General features: G+C 35.2%; 1 pseudogene; it reads left to right on the top strand.

The window, feature by feature from the left end:
- The first annotated feature begins 8,360 nt into the window (after window positions 1-8,360).
- Window positions 8,361-15,185, top strand: LOC122315664 (annotated as a pseudogene).
- The last annotated feature ends 286 nt before the right edge of the window (window positions 15,186-15,471 follow it).

The following is a 15,471-nucleotide window of genomic DNA, read 5'->3' on the forward strand; positions in this document are numbered from 1 at the left end:
AATATTTGATTTTTTAAGTAAAGAATTTACAATCAGTCACAAAAATTTGCTAAATAATATAAGAAATGTTACAAATTGGTATTTGAATCTCCTCCTTGTGGAAACGATGCTCTTTTCCCTGTTGTTCTATTTGTCACGACCCATGCACTTGTGGTAGAGTCTACGGACCATCACTAAACTATGAAAGAACTTGAATGTAACCCTCCATCATAAATCTAACATTGATAACCATGAAAAAAATTTAAATAAAAACTTCAATTTTATTTAATTTACTAGGGGTATTTTTATATTATGAGAGTTGTGAAAGGTAAAACATTTACATTACAATTCAAAAAAGTTTCCACACGAAAGAAACAATAAAACTACAAATTGGTAAGATAATCCAAATTTACTGGAATCAAGACATTTCTTTCAAGAAATCTACTCCGTCTGGAATTAGAATTATATAAAATTTACATCAAGTATGGACAGCACCTCATAGAGAATTATACAAAATTTGCATCAAGTAATTCTGCTCAAAGGAAGATTAGATTGCTAGTCTTGAAGAAATTCATCATGTTTGGAAAGATCAAAGATGTTAGGGCCCATGGTCAAGTCCCCAGACGCTATGATCTTTTGGTCTCGCTTTGCCTTGTAAAGACCGAATTCTCCTCGTTGTCTTGCCTGGTCTTGAACAAATTATGGCAATGAAGGGTCTCTAAGTTAAAGAAGGTATAGTGTTTAGTAATTGATTTGATGATGATAATGAGTTCGGGTAACCTAAATGATGAATTTATATGTTTGATGCAATGTAGGACAACTTGATGATGACCCTTGGTGTTGGTGCCACTTGGGTGATGCTTAAGGTTGGTATGGTGAAGTGAAGCTAGGTGTAACAGGCCGCTAGAAATTCAATTGTGAAATTTCTATTGGTTTAGGAACCTCGTGAAGACCTCCTAAGTTTTCACGAATTAACCAATCACATAGATTTTAATCTAACCACATAGTTAGTGTTATTACCCACTATGATGTCAGAAATGTGATTTTAATTATTTGAAATAGCTAGAAGTGTTAAAATGCATTATGGTCTGTGCCATTAAACTTGGTGGATTATTTTGGATATTATGGTACAATAACTCATTTTCATATTTTCGGACAAAACACTTGTTCGAAACTGTGAATTTATTTTTAGGGGCACTTCGAGGCTAAATTTTGATAAATGATTTTCACTATAGACTCATATGAATATTTAGGATTTTTCGGTACTAAGTTTATCATGTACTTTTTTGGAGTGAATTGCCACCTCAATAAGCACACAAAGTGCAATATTTTCAAAATCATAGTGTGGAATGTCCAAATTAGGTTAGAGAAGTTTTATTTAGACAATTGGCAAGATCTTAGCCATACATGATGAATAGTATATGACACTTGGCACCATGAGGAACATTGATGGATTTGAAGGAATCAAAGTGTAAGATCATGCCACCTAAGCAAAAACCCTAATCCATTCAACTAATCAAATTGTGCCAAACCAAAGAGGATTTATACCCTAATAAAACCTATATGGTTGGAATCCAACTGAGAACCCAAAATCATGATTAAAACCGAAATCCTAAATGGTTTTATCCAAATCCTAAAGTAGACCTCAAAATCCTAACTGAATTGGTTTATAGCATTGTGTTTAATTGTTTGATTAAATTATTTTCATGTGTTATTAATCCTTCAAATTTATGTTAGAACATCATAATCCAACCTTTTTAACCTTAGATATTTGATTGGGTCAGGAGAAATTGGATTTAAACTTGATAACCACTCAAACCCTGTTAAAATCCCAAATTGAGTCACATTCGGTGTAGGCCCCTTCAGGCCCACGAAAGTGGGTATCTTAGCATTGCTTTTGGCCAAGGAATTTCATTCACCACATGGCTAATAAGATGTCTTCAAGAGGGCCTCGAAGGTTCTAGAAGGGAAAAGCTAAAGAGCCACCCCACTCTTCCAAATCTACACTCCACCATTAGGAAATATCTTGGGCTGATTTTTGTGTATTTTATTGGGTAAGAAAGGCCAACACTCAAGCCTCACTTCAGCCTCGTCCTCTTCCATATCTTGTGCAAAAATCTCTCCAACCCACTTCCTACGAAATCCATCTTCCTTTACACTTTTCATTGAAAGAACACCAAACACTCTCTCGGATAGCTATTAAGAGTTCTTTTGCACTCCTATTTCGAAGCTCTTGTAAGTGTTTTCTCAAAACTTTTCCTTCATAAAAGTTATTCCTTTTTTTAGTCTAGTTTATGTTAATATCTTATTTTTTCCATTTTAAGAACATTTAATCAATCAAATGTTGTTTAAAACCCATAAAGGTTATTATGGGCAATAAACTGGAGAGTATGTCATATTTTGGAGTTTTTGACCAAACTCATGGATAGATCTTGGTCTGAAACTTTTATGGAGTATTGTTAACATGTGTATGTGATTATTGGTTGAGGATTTGTTGCATGATTAAAGGTTTTGATGAAAGATTTTCTTAGATCTAGAAACTTAGAAACTAGAAGAGGAAAAATAGTTTCTGTTTCGGAGAAAGTTTAAATCTTTGGTGGTTTAAACCTATTCCAATTGCTTTGATAATTTTATTGGAGGCTCCTAAGCCTTTTATACACATGTTAGAATATTATTTTGAAGATATTTGATGTTAGTTTCAAAGATATGAAATTTTATGCAAAAAGATATTCAAATAGGCCAAAGTGTGGATGTTCTTGACTAAATTTATATTTTTATTTATTTTTAACCATGTGATCTTGAATTCGAAGCTTATATCTGTTTTAGGACATATTTTTAAATCATGTAATGTTTTGATTTGAAGATCACATCTTTTATAAGTCATGGATCGAAAGGTTGATCAAAACAAGTTAGAAACAAAAATCTATTTTTAGAACTTGGAAAGAACCCAAAAATTCCAAGTATTGTTTTAGTGATTTTGATTACTTTTATTGATGATTCAAAATATGATTATTCTTAAGAATATGTTATGAATATGTTAGAAGAAAGATTTAGATTTTCGAAGTTCTTGGAGATACTTGGAAATAGATCAAATTATTTGATTCAATGGTTTGCCCTTTTAGTTAAAAAGTTGGAATCATTTTTCTAGAAGTTTGGTGTTGATGATTAGCATATTTTAGTCGGTGTTTTAAGTATGTTTTTAAACTTAGGATAGAAAGATCTTTGTTACAAAAATTTGGTTTGATAATGAGTTTTAAAATTGGAAGAATTGCAATAAAACTCAACAGAAACAGCCTATGCAAGTTTCGGCCCCTATAGAGTTTTTATGGTTTTGTTTAGTATTAAATTTTTTTATTTTATATTTGAGTTTAGGATAAAATTTACAGTATGTATGTAAATTTTGGTATTTTTTGAGTTAGGATGCAATATCCTTAAATTAGGGGTAAAATGATTATTTTCCTAGATCTGGAGGGTAAAATTATAATTTTGCTCTAAATTCGTATTTTTCCATATTTCTAATTATTAGTGAGTAATTTCTAACTTTTAGAAATCACTATTTTCAGTTCCTCATGATCGTACTTGAAACTGTTTAGAAAATGCGAAGATCGAGGTAAGTTAGCTTTTAACTTACTAGCATTTTACTGTGTATGGGTGATAAGTAAAGGAATTACAACGTATGTATGTATGTTATCATATATGTCATGCCATGTCAAGTTCTCATTTTCTGTTACACATAATTTATTCTGTCACTAATTATTCATCAGTTACACAAGATATTCTATCATGTATTGCTATACAATGCAAGTATATCATGTTAAGTATGTCATTTGTTACATGTAAGTCATGTCATATAAAGCACACTATTGTAAGTATGCTATGTTACGAAATATTGTCTGTTACACGCCATGTCAAGTTATGAAATGTTTCTGTCTCATGTATGTCCTCGTGCAATTAAGTTATTGTGCAGTTTAAGGTGATTACACCATCATGGTAATCTCATGAGATAAGTGTAAGCAATCATGGTGATCCCATGAGATAAAAATAAGCAAACATGGTGAATGCATGAGATAAGAATAAGCAATCATGGTAGCCCCATGAGATAAGAATACACCATCATGGTAATCCCATGAGATAAGAATAAGCAATCATGGTGACCCCATGAGATAAGAATAAGCAATCATGGTGACCCCATGAGATAAGAATAAGTTTCATATCATGTTCATGTTAAGTGAAGTTTCAAATCAAGTACATGTTAAGTCAAATTTTAGATTAAGTTCATGTTAAACAAGTCAAGTTTAGTTCACACTTCAGTTTAAGTTATGTCAATTATGTTATGCCATATGTGAAGTTATTTTATGATTTATGTCAAGTTATATTATGTTATGCTATGTCAGATGTAAAGTTATGCTATGTCAGATGTGAAATGATACTATGTCATATGTGAAGTTATGTTATGCTTTATGTCAAGTTATGATATGCTTACTTATGACTGTGATTATGCATTCATACTTTTACTGACATGCATGCATCATTAACCTATGCGGAGATTTTCTGTTAACTTGCTAAGATTTGTAATCAAATCTCACTATGGTAGTCCCAGCTACCATTTCTCTCGAATGATAGATCTTGTTACAGGACCTGAAGGAGAATTGAAAGTTGACCAACTAAACACAATCGACTGAGCAACAGTGCGACGTCAATGTTAATATAGTAGTTAATTTAAATTACTACTTGTACCATGGAGTTACATCTCCAGTACCCTTTCGAATCATAACTATTTTGGACTAGTGTTGTGATCTTAGTTGTCCAATATGTCTTTATGTATGAAGTATGTTTTAAAATTTGTGATATTTTCAATTTGGTGTATAGAATTGCTAAAGAAAAAATTTATCCACTGCGAATATTGCATAATGTTAGATGCATGTTAGGAATATTACATCTTATATGTTATGAACGGGGGCAGGTAACTTTGTGTTGCATGTCTTAATGCTTCAAATGTCTATCTGGTCTCAAGCGGAATTTGGGGGCGTCACATTAGGGTTTGAATGGTGGATGAATAGGGTTGCAAATTTTGGAGGAATTATTTTGGGTAGTCTAGGGTTTTGGCTAGGTCAAAGATGGAAAGGATCTTAGGATTTGTAATGTGTAGGATGAGATCCAAGAATGTAGGAATGAGTTTTAGGGTTTAAGGGAATTTAGCTAGGGTAAGAAGAGATAGGGTTTGTAGGGTTTGAGTGGTTTTAGGAAAGCTCCTAAGATTTAGGAATTTGTGTAGGGCTAGGATTAGGGTTTCCTAAAATATAGGAAATCCTTATGGGAATTAGGGTTTTCGGTTAAGCTTGCGGAAAAAAAGGATTTATGATAGATTTATGATTTTATGGCTTTATAGAATAGATCTATAAAGGAATTTGGATCTATGGAGGCTTAAGAAGTGTTTGGTAGGTGAGAAAGTGTATGGAATGTATACGGTAATAGGTAGTTCGGCTAAATCACTTGAGAATGGTAGATCTATGATGTTATATGAATGGGAAATATAGAAATTATGGAATTGGTATAGGGTAGGCATGATTTGGAAAGCTAATATCCTAGATGTTCAATTGAAACATGCAATTTCACTTCATAGAGAATGAGAATTTGAAGCTTATCAAGATGAAACTCCTTCACGGGTGACAAAAAAGTAAGTGAAAGGATTGGTCTTTCTATATCATTTTGTGATTTTGAGCCTCCATGGTTGGCAAAATTACTGAAAGGCTGGAGAAACCAATTACAAGAGAGAACTTCACTCAATATTTCTTATGGGCAAAACCCCATCCAATAAATTGCTCAAAACATCCATTGAAACAATACATCTTATAGTCTCTCCAAGTCCATTAAACTGTATTGAAGCATGCAAAAAGGCAGGTGGACAAAAAAGCAAATTTCATAGAGGGAATCGAGCAACAAAAAAAAAATGCATTCCCCAGCTACTCTAATGCCTGAGCAGAACAAAATAGACCCTTCATATAAGGAATCAAGCAAAAAAAAAAAAAAAAAAAACATTATTGCATGTCATCTTCCAACAGACCCATAAGACAAAATAGAGAGAGGATGATGCAGACCTCGTGGAGAAGTAACAGATGGGATGATGTAATGAACGGAGACCACGAGCCGTGATGACAAACAGCAACCACGAACTGTAAAAATGAACGACGATGAAGAATGGAGATGACAAACGGAGACGAAGCTAGGCTTTGAGGGGGAACTCGATTCAAAACATGTTTATCAGTCTTTGGTTTTGATCGAATATAGGTGAAGCCAACCCATTTATTCATCTTGATCCAATGAGCCCGACTTCTGTCAGGTGGGCCAATTCCAGATCATGAGGACAGGTCGGCCCAAGGCCTTTTACGCACAAGTTTACTAATTTACTAAAGTATAATAACATATAATTAGACACTATAGTATAAGTATTGTGTAGAAATAAATTAAACACTAGTATAGAAATAACTAATAAGTCTTTTATAATAAATGAATAACACATAATACTAATTGACTAATGACATGTAATTAGATACTTTAAATAAGTTATAAATAAATTAGACAATATTATAATATAATAACATGTATACTATAGTATAATAACATGTAATTACACTATAAATAATATATATTACTATAGTATGATAAAATGTAAGTAGACACTATAGTATAAGTCTAGTATAATTAGGTTAGATAATTAGTATTAAAGTAAATTAACAGTGAATGATTTAGTTTTCGTTTTTAATTTTGGAAAAATTAAAATTTGAAAGCCTACAAAAAATTCTTTTTAAAAAATGGACTAAATATGAAATTAAAAAAAAAAGTCTAAAAAAAGTTCAAACCCGACTCCGCTCTAACAAATCAGAGTCAGAGTCAGATCAAAACCTAGACAAGTAGGCTAAGGAAATCCGATTGACTATCTTCACCCCACTTTCGATGCAAATGATGAGATTCTCCAGTTACACTACATACCTCACAATCCCACATTCAATAAAAGTGGTAACATAGTTAGAAAGTTAGGATTGGACAAGTTGGATATATGGTAATTGGTTACTCAATAGTGAAGCATAGAAAGTGATCATATAAAGAATAAGTCTGAGAAAGTTTGAAGGGAGTTGGTAACTACCGTGTGCTGCAGCGATTACGGAACTTTGGTAACTGCCTTGTGAGGTTCGTGGTTATTCTTTCAAATTCGGCTAATTGCTATGATTTGAGGGTCTGTCTCCTTGTCTTTTGTACAAGGTTTTTTCTTCCGTGGTCTAACTAGGTAATTTGTTTGTCTAATGGAGGACAATTTGGCTAAGAAGTGGCAGAGATTTTCTTTGTCTAAAGTTGAGAAGTCTAACGTTTGTATTCAAGATTCTTCATATGAGTCCATCATTAGTTATAAGGATTATTGCCTCATTTTCAATTTACTCACTCGTAAATTCTAAAATAAGGAGGCTTTTAAGTTTGTGATGTGCACTATCTGGAACGCAGTGAAAAGGATAAAATTCTTTGATTTGGGGGAAAACGTATCTCTTACTCAATTTATTGATAAGAGTGACAAAGAAAAGGTTTTTCTTAATAGTCCATGGTCTTTTGATAAGCAATTGGTTCTGTTTATGGACTATGTTGGTGATTTACAAGCGTCATGAATTAAAATGAATTTTGCATCCTTCCGGATTAGATTGTATGATTTGCCATTACTGGGGATGAATTCTGATACAATATGTAGTGTGGGGGAGTCGATCGGCAATGTGGAAGATATTGATTTGTCTGAACAATGTCTTGGCTAGGGAGTGTTTTTTAGGGTGTGAATTCAACTCGATGTTAGACTACCATTGCCTTGAGTTAAAAGATTCTGCATGAAGAACAGTGATGTGCTCTAGGTCCATTTGAAATATGAATGACTGCCTAATTTTTGTTACTGCTGTGGAAAATTAGGCCATTCTGATAGAGATTGCGAGTTATAAATGTCCAAGAGGATTTAGGGGTCCCAACTTTGCTCAACAACGTAAATCCTTTTCAAAAGTGATGACACGGGCAGTTCCTAAGGAAACTATAGAAATGGGTATTAGTTTAGGTGTGACGATGATCTAATGCAGAAGACTATTAACGAGGAGCCAAGAGTAATGGAGTCCAATGTTGGCAATTTGAATAAGATGTTGCAAAAGAATATAGGTACTGCTTATGGTAACTGTTAGGCAAGGTTGAAGAAGATTGACGCGAGCTTTTCACACGATGGGTCAAGCAAAATAGGCACTTCAGACTTTGGGCTTATAACAAAACCGACAGCCGAGATTGGGCCATCTGGGTTTGAAGTCTTCAGGTGCTACAAGTTTGACTGGGCCAACTGATGGCCCACTCAATATTTTAGGTCCACGTCTTGTGAAGGCAATGCATAGGGGCACTGAGTTGCCCTCTTTACTGTTGTGCGTTGTGAAGGAAATGCTCGGGTACGTGACACAGAGGCTTCAACAACTAGGGCACTAGCAATTGATGTGAAGAGAAAGGGGAGACCTCGACGTTGGGGGATCAATGCATCTACTCTGCTTCCATGTAAGTCTTCAAAGATTTTACCTCTTAAACGTGATGGTGATCTGGGGTGTGTGTATGGGATATCTATTGGTGATTTTCAGATACGGACTATTTGGATGATTTTCAAGTGGTTTCGGTGGAGGATGCAAGTCAGCCTCGACTACAACCATGAAGTTTCTTAGTTGGAACTCCCATGGGCTTGGGAACCCACGGGAGTTCCTGTTTATTGTTATTTGATTCGAATGGAAGATCCCAATTTGGTCTTCATTATAGAGACCAAATATGTTCTTGTCTCAATGGAAATATTGAAATTTACTCTGGGTTTCTCAGCTTAGCTTCTTTTTTTTTTTTTTTACGGTGGATTTTTCGGGGCATAGTAGATGGTTGGTTTTATTTTGGAAAAAGGATTTGGATTTAAGTCTCTTATCCTAATCTAAACATCATTTAATGCTTGGGTAGTGGATAATGCCACCGATTTGAAAAGTCATATTACTACTGTGTATGGTCATCTTGATGTTAGTGAGAGAAGTTTAGTATGGAATTTGATGAAGAGTCTGTCAGTGGGACCTCATACTCATTGGTTGTGTTTTGGTGATTTCAATGAGATCATCTCTAATTCTAAAAAAAAGAAGGGCCAGGGCACGCACAAGGAGTTAGATGCGTAGTTTTTGCGATGCGATAGATTTTCTTGAATTGAAAGGGATTGACTCTGAGGGTCCATTTTTTACTTGGTCTAATTTAAGAGAGGGTGGTGCATTGATTGAGGAGCATCTAGATCGATGTCTTGCTAATTCACATTGGTATTCTACGTTCACGTATGCTACTGTAAATAAATTTCTGCCTTTATATTCTAATCACCATTGCTTGGTTATGAATATAATTGGTTCTTTGGAATGTTCTAGAATGGAGCGTAAACCTTTTAGATTTGAGGCAATGTGGGTTGGAACTAAGGGGTGTGCAGAAACTATTACTAGTGCTTGGCAAGAGGTAGATAGTGGGGATGTTATTAGTGATTTAAGTACTGCTCTTCTTTCTTGTCGAAGGGGTTTGAAACTTTGGAATGCTGTCTAGTTTGGTAAGATTAAAACTTAGCTGAGGAATAAAAGATTGGAGTTGTCTCAAGCAGTTGGTGACTCCTCTTCTGGTTCTTTTGCGGTCTTAATCAAGTCATTAGGCCATGATATGAGTGTGAGGAGTTATTAAAGCCTTACACAGAGGATGACGTCAAATTTGCATTATTTCAAATGCAACCCATGGTATGTCTCCTTTATTTTTATTTTTTTTGAAATAGTGGTCTACAGTTGGGAACTTGGTGGCTAAATCTGCTTTATGTTGTTTGTGTACTGGGTATGTTCCTACAAATCTTAATGAGACTTTTGTGGTGCTTATTCCTAAGAAAAAGAGATATGAGACTATGAAGGATTTTAGGCCTATTATGCAATGTGGTCTATAAGATCATTGATAAATTCATTGTTAATAGGCTTAAAATCATTTTACCAAAGGTGGTCTCAGACTGTCAAAGTGCCTTTGTGCCAGAATGCTTAAACAGACAATGTGTTGACAATGTGTTGGTAGCATATGAATCTGTCCATGCTATAAAGAATAGAAAAAGATGTCATAGGGGAGTGATATCTATGAAATTAGATATGAGTAAAGCATATGATAGAATAGAGTGGAGTTTCTTAGAGCAAGTTATGTTGAAACTTGGTTTTCATCATTGATGGGTTAGACTAGTGAAGTCATGTATTAGTTCAGTTTCAAATCAGGTTTTGTTGCGTCAAGGTCCTTTATCACCTTACTTGTTTGTGTTATGCACTAAAGCTTTATTATCTTTGTTGAGGTATGCTAATAATTGTTGAATGATTAATGGGGTTAAGGTATGCTCTCAGGAACCTGTTGTTAGTCATTTATTTTTTACAGATTATAGCTTATTATTTTGCCAAGCCACTTGTGCTGAAAATGAGGCATGGAGACAGCTTTTGGCCTCTTATGAATCTATTTTGGGGAAAAAATTGAATTTGGATAAAAACTGAGTTGCTATTCAGCCCTAATGTGATCGAGGATGATATTTCAGCTATTATGGCGATTTGGAATGTCACTTCATTACAGCATCATTCTTGGTATTTGGGGCTTCCCTCATTTGTTAGGAGGTCTAAAGCTGCTACTTCTCAAGATTTGAAAGAGAAGGTGTGGGGTGAGCTCAGGGGTGGAAAGAACAATTACTATCTCAAGCCGAAAGGGAAATTTTGATCAAAGCAATGGTTCAAGCATTGCCAACATATACAATGAGCTATTTTTTGTTGCCCAAGAGAGTTTGTGGTGAGTTGGAAGCTATGTTTGCTCTCTTTTGGCGGGGACAAAGAAATTTAGAACATAAGATGCACTAGTTGAGCTGGAAGCAAATGTGTGAATCTAAATTTAAAGGAGGGATGGATTTTAAAAATCTAAAAATATTTAATTTGGCTCTACTTGTTAAACAATGGTGGAGGTTGTTAATGGAACCACAATCTTTGTTATCGCGCATATTTAAAGCCAAGTGTTTTCCTAATGTGGATTTTTTGCTTGCTAGTTTACCAAGAAAGCCATCCTATATTTGGAGAAGCATTTTTGCTTCCAAGAAGATTTTGTATTCTAGCTGTATAGGGAATGTTGGTAAGGGTGACAAAGTCTGTCTAATGCTAGATAGTTGGCTGCCTATGAATGTTCAATTGCTACCTCAATCTCCTCAGTATATTGTTCAACCCGATACCACTATTGATTATTTATTAATGCAGAATTTATCCTTGTGGAATAGGGAATTGGTGTTTTTAATTTTTCTTGCAAATGTGGCTGCCGCTTTATGTTCCCTTCCTTTGTTGTCCAGACAGGAAGATGATAGAATCATGTGGCTAGATAATAAGAATGGGCATACTCTATAAAGTCAGGGTATCATTCATATTTAAACTTGTTCTCACTAAATGATGGACCTAAAAGTTTTCATTCAGAAGCTACTAAGTGGTTTTGAAGAAACTTCTGGAATTTAAAGCTGCGTAGTAAAGTGAAGAATTCTGGAAGGAGGGCATGTAAGGATAGTTTACTTACAAGACACAACTTGTTGAAAAGAGGTATTCTTGATTCCGCTTTATATGTTCATTGTAAGCTGTGGGAGGAAGATGTTTTTCATGCTATTTGTGGCTGTTCGATAGTGTGTTGGGCTTGGGTAGCCCGCGATCCACAGATTCTGCATCATTTACATCAGGTTGGTAGCTTTTCAGAGTTGGTCTGAGTGTTGATGAAATATGATCCTAATTTAGTTCATATATTTATTACCATTTCGTGTGGTGTTTGGAAATATAGGAATCTAAAAAATTTTCAGAACTCTGATTGTTGTCTTCTTGAATTAAATGATAATTGCACTAGCTATGTTGAGAGTTATCCTCATGTCAAGAAGTGTCATGTAGTGTTGTATAAAGAAAAGGTTCTCTCTTGGAAAGCTCTTACACAAGGTAAGGTGAAGCTTTGTTTCATTCATCTGCATTGGCTAGTATTGGTATTATTTTACGGGATGATCATGAGGATGTTTTGATGGCTGCAAGCCGTAAAGAATATGGGGTTTTTTAAGTTGAAGACATTGAAGCTTTAGCAGCTTTGAGGGATTTGCAGTTAATACTTCATATGGGACTGTGAAGAAGCTATTTGTTTTAGTACAGCTACCTTTTCTAAGCAAGGGACTGTGATCACTAAGATTAAAAACCTTCTTCATTTGTTTCAATTCATAAGTTCTCCATGTTGGTCGTCAAGGAAATGATGTTACTCATCTTCTTGCTAGACATGCTTATTTTATTGATGATACGTTGTAATGGTGGTATTTATGTTGAAAATTTATTCAATCTAGAGTTCATTTAGATGCTGCCATGTAACTTGGACTTTGTATTATCTCTTCTTTATGAATGAAGTTATACAGTTATTATCAAAATAATAATAATATTAATAATGAAGTATGGCGTAATTCTGTGAGGAAGAGGTAAGGCTTGGATGGATTTGAAAATTCCAAAGCGATAGATTCCAACGGTGTGGCGATGTAGCGTGTGTGGTGATTGCTGAAGACTGTAGTTTAGATGTTAAAAGTATCTCGGAAGAGGAAGGAGTAGACTAGTTTTGTTTTTATGGGTTGAGAGCGATGTCAAGTTTATCTAACCATTCTCATCCATAGAAAGTCGAATTGTCTAGTGCATGCTTGATTTGGATTTTGGACACCGAAACGATGGGACTAGGGCAGTCTATGAAAAGTCGTGGTGAAAATAATCGGATTATGTATATATAAATATTAGTTTATTATATATTTATATGCACAAGTAACACGATGATTACGTACACTTGATTTCTTCTCCAAATCGTCTCTACAAAGTCACAACTCCGATCTCAATCTTCTGTTAAAGCCTACCCACATGGCTACCTGTTGGGTTGGAGTATTGAGAAGTGTTGAGATATGTTGTTAATAATAATAAAAAAAATATGTAAAAAGTAATAATAAAATATTGAATAGTTATAAAAAATAATGAATAGTAATAAAAAATATTTGAAAAATAATAATAAAATAATAAATAATAATGAAGGATTTTAAAAAATGTTGAGGTATCCTCAACACCCAAAACAAAGCAGCATGTCCCATAACTTCACAGACCTGTCCTATCTAGCCACCAAACGGCAGTAGTGCTACTCTCAAACACAAACACCTCACCCTTAAGCTCCACCGCCCACCACCACCATGGAGAAGTACCACCACGTACTTGTCATAACATTCCCTGTGCAGGGCCATATAAACCCTACCTTCCAGTTTGCCAAGCGCCTCATTTGCTTTGGGGCACATGTCACCCTCATCACCAGCATCTCTGGCTACCGTTGCATGACCAAAAGTACCCCTAGTACTCCTCAAGGTTTGTCCTTCGCCACCTTCTCCGATGGCTACAACGATGGGTTTAAGCATGCTACTGATGATGTAGGGGACTACATGTCCGTGATCAAGCACAGTGGCTCCAAAACTCTCACCGATCTCATCATGTCCAATGCAAACGAGGGCCGCCTCTTTCAATTCTTAGTGTACACTCTTATCATGCCTTGGGCAGGGAAAGTGGCCAGCGAACTTCACCTTCCGTCAGCACTTCTCTGGATTCAACCTACCACAGTTTTGGACATATACTACTACTACTTCAATGGCTATGGCGACGACATCAGGGAAAAGGGCGCTGATCCCTCATACTCGTTACAACTACCGGGATTGTCATTGCTCTATGGTCGTGACCTTCCCTCCTTTCTCCTTGATTTAACTACGCATACTTTTGCACTCCCATTATTTCAAGAGCAACTCGAAGCACTCGAAAAAGAAAGCAACTCGAGAGTGCTTGTCAATACCTTTGATGCATTAGAGCCCGAAGGCTTGAGAGTGATCAAAAAATGAGATGAAATGAAATGAGATGAGATAAGTTGAGATAAGTTGAATAAAATATTATTATAATATATTATTTTTATATTGAGATTTGAAAAAGTTGTATTGGGATTTGAAAAAAGTTGAATTATTTATTTTATTTTGTATAGGGATTTGAAAAGGTTGTAATGATTAAGATGAGATAAGATGAGAGTTTTGTAAAAGTGAACAAGGCCGATTACTGCAGTTGGACTGCTGATTCCATCAGCCTTTTTGGACTGAAAGGATCCATTCGATAAAGCTTCTGGCGGAGATCTTTTCCAAGATTCCAAGGAGTACTACATCGAATGGCTGAACTCCAAGCCTAACTCATCTATTATTTACATCTCGTTTGGGAGCTTGTCGATGCTAGCAAAGCAGCAGATGGAGGAAATGGCATGCGGATTGTTGGATTGCAGCCTCCCCTTCTTGTGGGTCATAAGAGTCAAGGAAAATGGAGAAGAAGAGAGATTAAGTTGCAGAGAGGGAGCAAAAGGGAATGATAGTGCCATGGTGTTCTCAAGTGGAGGTTCTGTCACATCCTTCATTGGCATGCTTTGTGACACATTGTGGATGGAATTCGAGCTTGGAGAGTTTGGTCTCTGGGGTGCTAGTGGTTGCTTTCCCACAGTGGACGGATCAAGTAACAAACGCAAAACTAATTGAAGATGTGTGGGAAACAGGCTTGAGGGTGATAGCAAACAAGGATGGGATTGTAGAAGGTGATGAGATCAAGAGGTGCTTGGAATTGGTAGCTGGAGGTGGGGAACAAGGGGGAAAATTGAGAAGGAATGCTACGAAATGGAAGGATTTGGCTAGGGAAGCTGCCAAGGAAGGTGGGTCTTCATACAAAAATCTTCAAGCTTTTGTGGAGGAGATTGGAGGACGTTGTTCTTAAAAAGATTACGTATATATGTTTGCTGATGAAGACATTTGCTTTAGGCTCTTTATTGAAGATTCTAATTTTTCAGTACCTCGTTTTTTTTTTTTTTTTTTTTTTTTTTTTTTTTTTTTTTTTTTTTTTTTTTTTTGTTATTCCTGGATCTATTTTTCTTTCAGGACGAATTGTGTTGTGTTTATGTTTGTATTGTACAATGTTTGCAGCTGAGTACGTACGTAGAAGTTACCCATTGATTTTGTAAGGCAGTCCTTTGAGTAATGAACACTGTAATAAAATGCCCTAAATATTAATTCACCATTAATGCATGCAGCATCTTGTGCACTATTCCTACTGTTTTTTTCCAGAATTTCTTAAGCAATTCCTTTTTATAAGCAATTTTGAGTATGTTCCAAATAATTAGTAATTGAAAAAAAAAACACTACACAAAATATAGAGGGAGAGTTCTACACTCACAAACTCATCTTATCATGTGTTAATTATAAGCTAAAAAGATTAATTATCTGAAGGCATTGAAATTTTGTCAGCTCATCATGAGCATGAAAACTTTATTTTTTCAATGGGCAGATATATATAAATATATATATATATATATAAATATTTATTGTTAGTT

This window comes from Carya illinoinensis, chromosome 1 (assembly GCF_018687715.1).
Source record: "Carya illinoinensis cultivar Pawnee chromosome 1, C.illinoinensisPawnee_v1, whole genome shotgun sequence".
NCBI classification, from domain to species: domain Eukaryota; kingdom Viridiplantae; phylum Streptophyta; class Magnoliopsida; order Fagales; family Juglandaceae; genus Carya; species Carya illinoinensis.